Raw genomic sequence first — 12631 nt, 5'->3', positions numbered from 1 at the left:
GCCAGTGCAGGCACAGGTGTCTGTTGAAGTGGCACCTTCAGAGAGACTCCCAGGATACAAGACTTGCTAAAGACTTTTCACTTTCTCTTTTCCCCTTTCCCCTTTCCCCTTTTCCCTCTTATCTTTATTCCTTCCTCTTTAACACTTTCCTCTTTCCCCTATCCCCTTCTTTGGTTATTTTTAAAGAGAATGCTTAAGGTTTTGGGCTTATGGTCCTACACTCTGCCTGTCATTTCCTCCACACCTCCAAAGTGACCAGGAACATTTTGGCTTCAGGATTCCCATTTGAATGCCATTGAAATGAACACACTTCTACAGAATTACTTTGCTTTAGAAGTACAGAAAAGTTCTGCAAAAGACTTTCTTGAAAAGGGATAAAAGGTGGTTTTTTAATATAATTTCCACTAAAATTTCAGCTTCAAACATACTTTTACAAAGCCTCACTTTTTTTTTTTTTTTTTTTTTTTTTTTTTAATCAATGTTATTGGGAAGAAAAGATTAAAAAAGAATGGGAAAGGAAGGAATTGCTTTATTTAAAAGATTTTCTCTTTAAATAAAGTTGATATTTTATGTGGGCTAAATGTTTCTACTATTTTCTCTAAATGCACTTGCTAGTTTTTCACCAGTTCTGCAAGATACAAAATTATTTCAGCTGTAGCTGGCCAAATGATTGGGTTTCATGTAGCAGCTTGCTCCTTCTGCAGGAGTTAAGACTATATTGCTATAACTCATCCTGTGTTAAAATAAGCACTCTCATAACTGAAAAGCTTTATTTGAACATCAGAATAGCCATCCAAACATCTGAACAACAGCTGTCAAAAGGAAAAACACTTGGATCTCTTCTTACAGACTTGAACTTTCAATTTGAGTGTTAACTTTACATACCCAAGTGATGATTCAAAATACCAATAAGAGAGGCTCAAACTGTCATGTTGAATTACTTTCTTATGTAATTATCAGGAATAAAAAATTTCCATCCAGTAACTGTCTTATATGCAGAAAACAGTATTTCTGAACCTTTTGAGCTTAGAGAGGTTTCTGTGTGTGTGTGTGTAAGACAGCTCTTCTGCAGGAATACAGATGGGGAAGTGCTGTTCATCTGCAAATGCATTTGAAAAATCCTTAGAAAAATCAATAATGACAGGCCCAATGAAGCCAGTTGGGATTTAATTTTTAAATTGATCCAAAGCTTTTTAGTTCTAAAGGAATGGATTACAAAGTTTTTAATGTATTCAGGCTTATTCCTATGGTATCTCTTTTTACATTAGGCGAGAGGTGGTGTTACTTGATTTTTCATTGCTTTGGTGCTACGAGGGAAGAATCTAGGAGACTTACTTGGAGAGAGAGATTATGCAACAAAGATCAACCTTTCTTTAAAGACTGGAAACAGAGTCAAAACATGAAGCCTATCTGTTTCTTTTGAATAATTCTGTTTCAGTGAGTAGCTAATATCTGTAAAATAATTCCCAAGAGGACATAATGATATATATAATTTCCTACAAATGGCAACTTTGAAAAGGAATGGTGCTATAGAAGAATGTGGTAAGATTTTAGATAGCAGTGATCATATCTGCATTGCTGTGGAGTTCTGCCAATATATCTTAATCCAAATTTGCAAAAATGCATGTTGTTCCAGTGTTGATCCTGCTAGATTGCCTGAACTGTATTAATGTCAAGTCTCTTAAGGGTCACGGGAAAAAGATGATAGTATTTAATTCTTTTCTGCGTGAGCATTTGAGTGTCTTGTCCCAGAAATCTGAGCTTCTTTCACTTGACAAATTAGGAAGTATAGGCCCTTGACTGTTCTCAATGTCCTGGCTGAAAATGAGATACAGGAGTGGGAGCCAAAACAAGAATGTACATCCTGCTTCTCCACTTTCACTCAGTGAATTTTCCTGCAAGCTCACTTCAGCTAAGTGTTAATTGTTTCTATATAGCAGAGGCAGAAGTTAGAACAAAAAAAGTGAGCAAGCATTGTTCATAAAAACAAAAAGAATTTTTGCTCTCTCCTGTGTAATGCATTCTTCAAGAAGCATTCATTTGTAACAACAGTATGTTTATGTATAAGCACAAAATATAAAACCCTCGAAGTTCTGTATACAAACTTAGCCATAACTCTGCCCCTTTCTGAGTGTGTTTTAACATATTTTACTGCTCTATTTGGAAAGCAGTACAATTCTACTACGCAGCAATATCGTATGTACAAAAAATACACATGGAAAGGTCATAGATAGCTTAAAGGTTGAAATTCCAATTTTAAAAGCAAAGGAGGACCCTGGGAGACTAATTCTGGATTGAAAGTTAATGACACATTTTTTCATGTATTCTCTTATTTTAAGGTCTTTTAGGTATTTTAAGAAACTAAATGTCCATCTTCTGTTCATGTTATTTTCTTATTTCAGTTTTACTCGTAGTAGTTGCTGAGAATTTCTTGTTCTTTTGTTCTTCTCCTTCTCTTTCTCCTTCTCCTTCTTGTTCTTTTTTTTTTTTTTTTTTAAATTACTCATATTTTCTATAGTTAAATATCATTTCTTGACACTGACTACTTAGAATAGAACAAGATTGACTCATAATTGGCAGAGGTAGAAGAGTGTTTTGTAAAAACAACAGCCTTGCCCTTCTACTTAGAAATGTGCAATGCATGAACTCCAGGTGTCACTATGGTCCTCTGAAGATCTAATTCCAAACAAAATTGTGAAAGAAAAATTTCCTAAAGCAAATGATGCTGCTGCAGGTCTAAATATCGCAGGGCACTGAGAGCATATGTCGCAAAACTCTGCCAAATTCTCTGGCTCTTTGTGGCACTCTGCGTCAAAAAGGAGTTTCTGTTCTAATCAAAGCCTTTGTTGTGCAGTTGGAGGTAAGGGGATTATACAGACATAGAAATAGGTAGATGCAAAGCTGAATACAATCTCACAGCCACAAGACTAAAACACTGACAGAGGCACTTCACAGTTCTCAGGTGACCCATGTTATTCTGAAGGTATGACACTGGAGTTTATTCAGACTTTGCATTCCCACTTGTTCTGTTGGCAAGGTGAAAAGGAGGAAGATTCCCTCAAGCAGTTTTGATCAGCTTGAGCAATCCAAGTGACAGCTCTGTGATTAAAGGTGAAGCTGTCAAAGATGATTCAAGAAGTTCAGGGAGAAGCAGAGATGTTAATGTGTTGACTGGGTTGACTTAACTTTCATGGAAGGATGGAGGCAACATTGTAAATGAACTGGTTCCCTTTTCTGCTTCTCTTCATTTCATTGTCCTGTTATGACAAGGTCAATTAGGATTACATACTTACAACATCAGAACTCTACATGTTTTTAAAACTAAGTTATCTCTTAATTAGGGTATCTATGGCAAGCATAGCTGCAGGTCGCATCCCAGCACAGGCTGAGAGACTGGCTGACTTTTCCACAACTTTCTTATTTGGCAACCCTTACTGTGCTTGCCAAGTTCTTTATCACTTTTTATTTATTTATTTATTTATTTATTTATATTATTATTTTTTAATACTTTGAATTGGTTTTGTGCAAGCTTATGACAATTCAGGGGGGCTACATGGATTTAGAGGTTATTAGCTGATCACAGCTCATCACTGTGAGTTTATTCACAGTTGTGGTCAGGTTACTGCAATCAATCTGATCTTGAGTTGTTGTGCTGACTTTACACTTACAAATGCCACAGTTTCCTACCTTTTCTTGGAAATTAATCTATCTTTCCTCAGCTGGCATTTGTCCATTCTTCTTTCCAAGCAAGCCTGCTGAACTGCACCACTTCTTACCTACCAGGTCTCTCATCTCATTAGACAGGGAAAAAAGCAGGGCTTCTAAGCCTGATAGTGAAGTAAAATCACTGAGACCTCAGTTGACATGGACAGAGATTTCTAAGGTTAGCAATTGTGGCAGAATCCAGCAACAGACAGTATCAACTTGTATTAACTTTTCTGGGGAAAAGGAAATGGATGGGAGGAGCAAGCCTGTGCTTCAGCTGCTGGTGAGAGAAGTTTGTTTGTGTTCCACTTTCTATCAGTCCCAGGAGAAACAATATCATGATTCTTCTTCTGATCCCCAGGAAGCCTTGACAGGCACCTCAGCTTTCAAAAAGTGCAAAACTGCTTATAGCAGTTTAAAAGAACACAGAGTTAATAACCAATTTATATTAGAAAGTTTGAAAGTTGTAAGTTCTGGTGGATTAACTCCTCCTAGACATGCAAAACTTGAAATGATACAGTCAGACACTGGCAGATGACAAACTGGGAGAGGAAGTCTGCCTGGGAAGGGTTTTCCTATCTTAGCATAGTGGTGTCTCAGCATGCTGTTTTCTTCCCTGCTTCCCTGTAGATGGGAGAGTGTTATAACCTTTTCCACATGTTGATCAGGTGTTGTAAGCATGGAATTCTGGTTTTATGTGCTGAGATACTACATAAGAACATCTATCAATAAGAATGGGGTTGAAACAGAATGACTAAATTTGCACCTGTGGCATATGTCATTTCACATGTGAGTGCATATGGACAGCTACTGCATGGATAGCTATTGGTGATGTAAGTTCCTTATGATCTAGAGAGCACAAGAAGATTATACCATGTAAGTCACTGGTTTAGAAGATTCAAACCAGCAAGTAGAAATGGCACAAGGAATTAAGATACTAAAGATTATTCTTACTCTGGGCTCTACTCTGAGCTTGGCTTTGTGTGGACAAGAAAGAGTGGACTCATATGGAACATTCTAGCTATGTTAGGTAGATCCACTACACTGACAAGTCTGTCCATGGAGAAAGAAAGGAACCATCTATCAACTGCACACAATTTCTTGTCCCCCATTGAGCAAGTGTTTGTGAAGGTCAGAAAGCTTGGTTTTACTGGGAGAAAATCTCACTGGTAGTCCAAAAGTAAGAGTTAGAGGAATAGGTACTGTCTGGGATGTACTGTTTATTTGGGCTGGAGTGGGAAGAAATGGGAAGGCAAACATGGACCAGAAAACACAATACATTACCTTTATTTATGCTGTTGTGCCTAAACAAAACAAATCTTCTAATGAGAAAATTGGTCATCAGCCAGCAGCAAGGTACCATGCCAAACACTCTGCTAGGGTGAAATACATGACATTCCCAGCTGCCTGCTTACTATTTCTCCTTTGCCGTCATCTCTCTGGAGCTCACTGCATGTATTTATTCTATTGCCTACAAACAGACTCTGTGCGTGAATCCTCAATTAGTCACTGTAATTATAATAATAATAAAAAGAAGCTGTAACCTGTTTCCCTGAAATACAGATATTTATCTGTATCTGGGTAAGGGACTAATTAGTAACTATTCACTCTGTCTCTGTAATTTTAGGCTTTTTTTTTTTTCCCCTTTCTTTTTTGGCAGTAACATTAGGTGTTGTTTCTTTTTTTCCTACTCTCTTTCAAAATCTTTAGTTATGCAACTACTAGTGATGGAAAGGACTGCAGTTACCAACCTTTGTCCCCAAGATAGCTGCCTTCACATTATCAAAATGTTCTTTTTTTTTTTTTTTTTTTTTTTTTTCCATTTATTGTCTCAAGTAACATTTACAGTTTTTGGACTGGTTCTGATCGAAATATTTTAGCATTCCCATAATCTTTTTAAAATAAAATCAGTGAGTATTTTTTGAAAGAAAAGTAATTTCCTTTCAGAATGCTGTTTTAATTAGCTGAGAAACAGGTAAAATTGTATAGAAGACACAAAGTTTTTTTTGAGCAATTTTTATTTTTATTAACACTATTTGTCAAAACAAAAGCTACAGTGGCTGGGAAAGTGAAGAAAAATACGATGAATATAGCTGCCATGGTGATAATCAGTATGTAAATACTTAGGTTCAATCTGAGATGACCAGGTAGAGAAATAGTTTTTTCTTCAGTTGACATGGCAAAAAGGAAGTGGAAAACCTACTGTTTTCCTATGGCCTTGGATTTAGGTAGATTTAATAAATCTTTCTCTGAAAAATAAAAAAGGCTGCTTCCCTAGGTGAGATCTCCCCTAGATGTTATGCATCTGTTAACAAGCCACTCTGGGATGTGTGTTTAAGAAGAGTTTAGAATACGTTCCTCCCTTTAACAGAGATTCTAATATTGTTCCTCGGTTAATTAATGTAATTGCTTTTTTTTTTTTTTTTTTTTTTTTTTTTCTCTGTAAGATGCATGAGTTTTTGATAAGTGGATCTTTCAGAGGTCAGACAAAATAGCGAATTGTCTGCAAAATATTCTAGAGGTTTCTTTCAGTAATCTTTCCCTTGGCTTTAAGTCAACAGCTCCTGACATGGCTGAATGCATAAAATTATACTGTGCTTACCTTCAACTGTAAAATGGGTGCTTTTTCCATCCAGAGAAGCCAATGCTGCTAAAACCAGTGACTACAGTAACTGACTGTGAAACTGTCCTGCCTGTTCAAGAGGTGAAAAGACGTAGCAAGTCACTTACAGTCTGACAGATAAAAAAAATCTACCAATGAGGTGGGAAATAAAAGACATAGCTGTATACTTCCATTTTGAGACATTTTGGCCCTTTCCTTAGACTGCAGTTCTCTGGCACTAACATGAAAGCCATCTTCTTTAGTAATATTGTTCATTACATTCACCAAGTCCCTGTAAGAAAAAAACTACCGTTACAGTTAGTAGTAAGAAGCATCTGATTCTACACTTCTACATTTTTCCCTCCATTTGAATCAGTGCTTCAGATTTTTTTAGAGGTTTCCCTCTATCATTAAGGTTTTAGACCTCATCAGTGCCGTAGATGGCAACAGTAATTCTGGTTTTGTTTCTCCTCTATCGTATACTAAAAACAAGGACATGAAGCTCCTATCCTGATTGGAAACCACCACCCCTTCATGTATACTTGTTTGTGGGAATAGTCATTGTTCTTTGTGCTTTGATCATATAGGCCTCATTAATTCAGACTGTTTTTGTTTGTCCTTCCCCCCAAAATATATTTTTTTTCTTGTCAGACAACTTCCATCTCAGAGACTTCTGTACTGAGTGGCTAACTTTGCTTCTAAAGTAGCTAAGGAGAATAATAAGGATATAACATTATTATCTATTTATCTATATATTCTTTTATTTACTCATCTGACAAGTGCTATATGTTAATGAGCTAAATGCTAACAGGCTGTGAAACACACTTGAACCACTGGATCAAAATTTTAGGGTGGCTATTGCTTATTTTCCTATTTTTCCCTCTTGTACAAACAGATCTGTGGAAATTTATCCTGCATCACAGATATGTACAGACTGTTGATAACAAAGAATACTAGGTTTAAAAACTCCGCCAGTCTCATGGAGACAAATCTGTGTGATGACTAGTGATATGCTATGATATGCATATGATTCTATGCTGAAGTCACCCAAGATTTCCTTTCACTAGTTTTCAGGGCAGAGACAGCTCACTCTCTTTAAATGAAGGCATGAGGATTGCTCTCTGTAACAGGTTCCTTTGAGAGCCTCTGTTCAGAGCAGGTTCTGCATGGGATTGTGTCCTTCTGCCTCTTCTCATTCACCCCCTTTGGCACAGCAACTTTTGACCTCTCCTAAGGGACATAAAACACCATACTGCTGTAATAGTTCAATTCTTTTATAGGAAACTTGTGCAACCAGCTGGGAACTATAGTTGGGAAAGCCATTTTTCCTAGAACAAAAAGGGCACTGAACAACAGGCGTCTGTATACAGATCCAAAGGTCATGAGCTGGAAAGCTAAGGATAGACTTAACCAAGTTGTGCATCAGGAGAAGAGATGTGGTGGTCCTTGTCAGTTCTTCCTCTTATCCTGATGGATTATAAATTTCCCTTTTCCTCAATCTTAAAACAGCCTCTACTTTCATTTCTTCACTCTGATGTTTGCTCTAAGAAAAATTTCTGGCGTGTGGATGAATCCCTTTTTCTTCTGAGAAAAACAGCTGTAGACTGTTTTTCTCAGGTGTTGCCCTACTCATCCTCAGGAGTGAGCAAAATTCTATTTCAAGCATATGAAACTGGTTCTCGTAATGTAGTACTTGTCAAATGGTCTGTAGAACATGTCAAAGATACTTCATGAACTTACTTTAAGTCATCTGGGGACAAACATCTGAATATTGAACATGTACACAGACACTTAAAATGCAGACAGCAAGATGTGGCCAGGGAAAGGGGAGGACACGATGGCTGAAGTGTGGATACAGTCCTTCCATATATTATAGCTATTTTGCTCCCATGGAAACATATATTTGGAAGTTTATTTAAAGTATGTGTTCTTTACTCTCGACATTATGTTTTGCTACAGCAGTTCTCCACTGAAGGGATGCTAGTATTCCTTTAGGGAAGCTAGTGTACAGGCTGTTAAATTCCACACAGTAAATCCACTACTCTTGTTGTATCTCTTTGATAAAAACAAAAGAGTCAAAGCCAAAGAGTTAAGAAAAAGAACAATCTTATTTGAAGGCTCCTGTGGTTTAAACAAGAACCAAAATCCCATAAACACCCACACAGAGGTCAGTTTACACCACAAAGTACTAAAACTAATTAATTCACTGCTGTGTTTGTTGTAGGGATATTTTTCTACCTTTAGCTTCTTTCCTGCAGGGATGAACTGTCTGCGTTTTGACTCACAGTTGTTTTTTTCACTCCCTGCAATACTGGCTGGTGGCTGGCTTCCTGCTTTCTCTCCCCCCTCCTCAGAAATGGAAGCTGGTTGCATTCTGGCAGGTAACCTGATACAGTCTTTCCTGTCCAACTAATTAGGATCTTGCCTTTTAATTTCATGTACTAATTCACTTAAAGAACAAATTTTCAGCTGTGGAGAGCTGGTGGGTGCATATGTTGATAGCACTGAGTTTCTAGCTCTTGGGGTCCTTCAGCTGCAATGGTGAGGATAGGATGAACTGTTCTGCAGCTATTCCTGGTATATCCTTGAAGATATTACTATTAGTCTGGCCCTCCTTGGCTGTTATGGAGGAAAGCATGAGGGAGCTTTTACTCCTGTTATGAGAACATTTCCTCCACATGGTCAAAATACAGCCTCCATGCTCCTCAATGTGTTTCTGTGTTACTGAATCATGGGACTTTCCCTGTATCTCACTATTGCAATGAACTCAAGTAATGTCATATAAAAAAATACTCTGAGGTAACTAGTCTAAAAGAGTAATACTAAGGCATCATCTTGCAGCTAGTTGAAAAAAAGTGCTGAGTGGGCCACGAGAAAAGGAGTGAAGATTTAGCAGCAAAGAGCAGGTACTGAAAGCGTACACTATGATTCTTGAAATAATGATTTTTAAAGGGCAGCAAAATGTCTCTAATGTTGAGGGATAAAAAGGATTACAGAAAATGCAAGCTGCAATATATATTAGAATGTCCTTCAAAAAATAAACATCTCAAAAATAAGTGTGCATTTCATAATTCATACATTGCTAGGCTTTAAGCAGAAATGTTGGAATTATTATCCTCTTTTACCACTACTGAATTATATGGTGTTTTAAATTTAATTCCTAATATTTTATCTTTACTCCCTTCTCATTTCTTATTACTTGAATATTATGAGAATACTGTGAGAAGAAGCTTTTCACAAACCATGGGGCCTTGGCACAGTGGTACTTGACATTTTTTTCTTGATGGTCATAACACCATTTCTACTGTTGCTAGAATGCACTACTAAAATGCATCAGCTGGTTTCTTTGGCTTTACTTTCTCTAAGGTTACATTTGCAGGCAACTCTTATGCTATTGCTCTTTGTCACTCACTTGCTCTTTGCAGGTGCTCTTTGTCACTTTGTCACTCACTCAGCTGTAGCTGCCTACTGGTCAGTAGCTGCCATGCTTAGCTGCAGGGGCTTGTGCATTTTGGTGAGCATGGATTCTTTTGCCCACTTTTAGAACCTGGGAGGGCATCGCCCAGCAAGCTGCAGGTGCTAGCAAATACCAGATAACTAATCTGTAGGAAAGGCCTCTTCTACTGGCTGCTCTTCTGTCTTGTATGAATAAAGCTCTGCTTTGGGCACCTGAGGTCATGGGCCGGACAATCTGTCTTACAGTCTGCTGAGGAAAAGTTGGTAACTGGTCAGGTACACAAAACAGCTCAATTGTATATCTCCAGAACTTATTAAGCAGAGCTGCACAGATATTTATTGAAGAGATTTGCCAATGGACAAAATAAATAAATAAATAAGTGCATCTCAGCTGGAAATCAGTGTGAGAAAAATTAAACTGATTTAAAAACAACACTTTCATTTCCATACAGCTTCATCTGTGACACAAAAATACTGTTTTGAAAGTATCATTAACAGAACAGATGCACTTCTGAACCACCAGATGCCATTTCTGACTCTTATTCTAGGCATTTGTTTCACAACACTGACAGTTGGTAAATCATATTCCTTGTGGAGGAGGCTTTGTCATCAGGATAGCCAGAAGGGCTGGTAGAGCAGACTTACTTAAATCAGAAGATCTTTTGTTTTTCCCTCAGTTCCTATCACTTTCTTTCAGGACTGAAACTCTGTGCACTTAGGATGCTAACTGCAGGCATTATGAGATCATTCAGTAAAGTTAAGTTTATCTGACTTTTCCAGGGGATAAATTCTCCATTACAGACTTAGTGTAATGGAGAGAGCCTCTTTACAAAAATAAACTACTTTCTAACTGGTTCTTTCTTGTAATAAGGGGGAATCAGGATTGCTCACACTTTTCAGAAATTTGTTTTGCAGGTGAGATTGCAGGTGGACATTGGGGCTATGTAGTTTTTTTATACTCTTTTCTGGATTGGAATCCAGAGCACTGCTTAGGTATAGGTTTGAGCAGGTGTCTCAAAATAGGGTAGAAGTATTGAGCACAGTGATGAGGGAGGACTAAAATCAGCTTGTGAGGTATGGAACTACATACTGAATTTCCCTTGCAGGAGCAAGTGATCAGCCCCTTCCTTTTTGAAGGTACTGTGTAATAGATACCATTCTTGGAAAATGCTGTCATTGTCTTGGTTGTACATCTTCATGTAATTGCCTAATGTTTAAACCACCCCTCTAAAAGTACATAAAGATGGATTTTGGTCTCTCTTTTACCTGTAGGACTTGTAGTTTAGCCTTCCTAAGGAACTCCTTTCCTTTTTTTTTTTTTTTTTTTTTTTTAAGTGAAGTACATCAGCAGCCTAGAGTCACAGAACTCCTGGAAAAAGTTGGAAGGGACCTAGAAAACTCATCAAATCCAACTGCCTGACCACTTCTCAGCTAACCAAAAGTTAAAGCATGTTATTAAGTGGCCTTAAATGCCTCTTGAAGACTGACAGGGAACTATCCAAATTGATAACACAGGAAATGCAATCTAAGTCTTTGGGTACTAAGTTAAATGGATGCAGGACTGACACTGGAGTCTTCTGTGGCTGAGTTGAAAAAGCCTTGATGAAGAAAGTAATATAAAGAAAGTATATCTGTCTGTATATCTGTGAAGATACATTCAACTCCTTTGTAGCATGACACTGGGAAGAGCCAAGAGATATAGGTAAATCAGTTCCAGCCTTGCCAATTCCTTCCAGGCACCAGGCACTCCTAATTGTTGCCACCACTGATGTCCTTCTTCTTGGGCAGCAGTAGCAGTGGATGATCCTCAAGATAATTTTTCACTATTAGCCACCTCTTCACTGGGATTTCCGAGGCAAGTGCTCTACTTGCCATGTGGTACTACAGTTCCCGCATTAATATACTAAACAGAAATAACTGCTTCACAAGCTATGTCAGTTCTGCCTCTTTTCTATATTTTGTGTGAGTACTGCTTGAAGATCTTGTCTTTGACATGCCAAGACTGAAGTTGGTTCTAGAAATATTGCAGGTTTTGAGTTTGAGCAACAGTTAAACCAGCAATAAAAGTATAGATCATTTTGAACACTTGTAAGCAACTGTCACAAATTACTTTGTTATAAAAAGCTACTGCTAACCATTTTCAGTATAAAGAGTTATTCTTGAGTGTTCAAGATATTTGACACTATAAAGGCAATAGTGGTGACCTCTAAGGACATTTTACTACCACCCCTCTGTTTAATTCAGATCGTCTTCAAACAGTCAGAGGAGTTTTCCTCCAGTTTTCACCATCTGATGGCAGAAAGCTGGCAGATGGTGCTCAGCACACAAAACCAAGTGTACCTGCAAAATTTACTCCCATAAAATGGGATGAGAGATTTTTTGAGTTTATCCCAATGTTTTCAGGTAAGTGGATGATCAAATGAAAGTTTATGCACAGAACACAGAATAACATCATAATCTATGATGTATTTGTCAGTTAGCCTAATTAGCATTTTCATGTCAGTTTAAGAGCACTAAGGATGCTTCAGGTTGAGATTCACTAAATAAAATGTCTCTCACATACAGGGGAGCCCAGAAGTGGACATAGTACTCCAGGTGTGGCCTCACCAGTGCTGAACAGAGGGGAAGGATCACATTCCATGACCTGCTGGCAATACTTTGCCTAAGACAGCCCAGAATAAGTTTTCTTTGAGACAAGGGTACATGGAGAGCTTGTATTCAACTTGGTGTCCAGCAAGACCCCCAGGTCCTTTTCTTCAGAGCTGCTTTCCAGCTGGGTAGCCCCCAGCATGTACTGGTGCCTAGGGTTGTTCCCAGGCATTGCAAGATGCCCATGTCCTCTCTGCTCATTTCTTTCTCTGTTCCATG

This window comes from Oxyura jamaicensis, chromosome 2, assembly GCF_011077185.1.
Source record: "Oxyura jamaicensis isolate SHBP4307 breed ruddy duck chromosome 2, BPBGC_Ojam_1.0, whole genome shotgun sequence".
NCBI classification, from domain to species: Eukaryota; Metazoa; Chordata; class Aves; order Anseriformes; family Anatidae; genus Oxyura; species Oxyura jamaicensis.
The sequence above is the reverse complement of the archived record's forward strand: the minus strand, read 5'-3'. Positions refer to the sequence as shown.